The sequence below is a fragment of the Elephantulus edwardii genome, unplaced genomic scaffold (assembly GCF_000299155.1).
Source record: "Elephantulus edwardii isolate Elephantulus edwardi_28Jun2011 unplaced genomic scaffold, EleEdw1.0 scaffold00017, whole genome shotgun sequence".
NCBI lineage: Eukaryota > Metazoa > Chordata > Mammalia > Macroscelidea > Macroscelididae > Elephantulus > Elephantulus edwardii.
The window spans coordinates 22,661,240-22,663,285 of record NW_006399767.1 but is presented as its reverse complement, the minus strand read 5'-3'; the positions used below and the strand labels follow the sequence as shown (position 1 = coordinate 22,663,285).

Below are 2,046 nucleotides of genomic sequence, written 5' to 3'. Positions count from 1 at the left end.
GCCACTGTTGCCCATCTAGGCCACCACTGTGGCCTCCTTTAAGGACTCACTGATGCTCTACTGCTACAAATCGCTTAGATTTCTTTTTCTTCTTTAAACTCTGATTGCTAATTTTTATAGTAACAATTTGGTGGTCAATAATGATGCCTAAATCTTCTCCTGCAAAAATTTGGTTTTAAATCTGATTAAAATACAGACTAGAATGTGTGGTTTTCTAGAAGTATAAAGCATAGGCACCAGAAAAAGTGTCACTGGTGAGAACGGGAGTCAGGCTGAGTGACTCCGGAACTTTCTGGACAGCTGTTCATAGGGTTTGGGCAAATAATCACCTCATTCAGCCTGGTAGCATGTGCTGGCAACCGGGGAGTCAAGTTTGTACTTTTTGCGGAAGGAGGCCACCTTGAATTTGCTCATTCAGTTGCTCAGAATGGTTTTGTCATGCTTCTGTGGCCTGTCCTGTTCATAAACCAGTCAGACATAGTGGTGGAGGCCTGTGCCCTTGGGAGGCCCAGAGCCCATCATTCAGAGAGGACTGTGCCACTGCTGATGGCATTGCCTTTCATGTCGATGACGAGAAAATGATGCTATTCCCTGAACTTGGGGTTCTTCTTGCTGGGAGCATGTGGGTCTGTCAGAACCAAGGTGTAGAGTTTACCTGAATCTAGGCCATCTAAGTGATGCTGGTGGGGCAGTTCTTTCTGGGTGAGTGTCAGCCCTTTGCCCAGCTCATTGATCTCCACTCCCCCCTATCTGATCTGCAGCAGGTGCTGTGGCAGCTCTTCTACCTCCTGCAGGCTCAAGGGCCCAGATGATTTGCCAGGACCACTAGCATTGAAGCATTGTGGGGTCTGAGCAGAGGGGACAGAAGAGAAAGAGGCACCACACACAGCACAGGAACGCACACCAGCACGCAGGCACTCTAAGCCTCCCAGCTACTGCTGTCTTTTGAGTTCTTGACTGCTACTTCCAGTCAAGGTGTTATCTGTGTTGACTGTGGATCTACGTAAAAGGAAATCATTGACAACGTCAGTCTTTTCTCTATCTATTGTGATGTTGCCTATTGGTCCAGCGGTGAGGATTTTTGTTTTCTTGATGTTGGGATGTAACTCTTATTGAAAGCTGTAGTTTTTTATCTTCTTCAGTAAGTGCTTCAAGTCGCCTTCACTTTCTGCAAGCAAAGTTGAGGATCACAGAAGTATGATTTATTCAGCTATTTATTCTCTGGAGCACCTGGGGGGTGTCACAGGTCTGTCAGCCAGGAGCTGACCACCTTAACCACCATGCCACCCTGGCTCCCTGAGCCTACTACAGAAGGAGGGAAATAGATAAGTGGGAAGAATGCCCTCAAGCTCTCCCTACCCTACCCCAGTCAACCTGACTACTGGGGACACACAGGCTTTGGGGCCACAAAAGTCCTGGTTCCTGTATCTCTGCATTTTCTGTCTCAAACTCACAGAAAATGGCCCTTGAAGGGCTGGCCCACACTGACACATGGGCTTGCCATGCCCATCCCTCCTCCGCCCTGCCCCCTGCTCTTAATTTATTATTAACTCTGGAGCTGACTTTGAAATTATGGACGACCATGTTGTTTCTTTCCTCGCATCTCTTATGGTCCCCAGGGGGCGACGAGCTGAGCACTGCCAGATACACAAATATGCTGTGAAAACCCTGTGGATTTGTGGCTCTAGCAAAGGGAAGGAAATTAGCTTTAATAAGCCTCCATTGCAATCCCTCCAAAGCTTCCATTGTGGGCCCCCAGCAGGGCTCTTGACCCCCTTTGCTCTCCTTCTTCCTGGCCACCTGGCTGGAGCCTTCAGCCTTCATGTTCCCCTGCAGGACAGTGACATCACTGAGGGGATTATCAGCTTCCTGAGGCCTGGGAGGAGAGAAGGCCAGGCTCAGGAAGCAGCAGTCCCCGACCCTACCGATTATCCTGAATGGTGCAGGAGAAGCAGGTGGGAGTCAGTTTTCATTCAGTCAGAATGATTAGAAGGGAGAGAATTATTGGGAAGTTTCTGAAAGGTGAAGGGGATTCATTGGCCCCCA

The 2,046-nt window shown here is 48.9% G+C and overlaps 1 pseudogene; it reads right to left on the bottom strand.

Moving 5' to 3' along the window:
- Positions 1 to 267: 267 nt before the first annotated feature.
- On the bottom strand, positions 268 to 1,824 carry LOC102846045 (annotated as a pseudogene).
- Between the last annotated feature and the right edge of the window lie 222 nt (positions 1,825 to 2,046).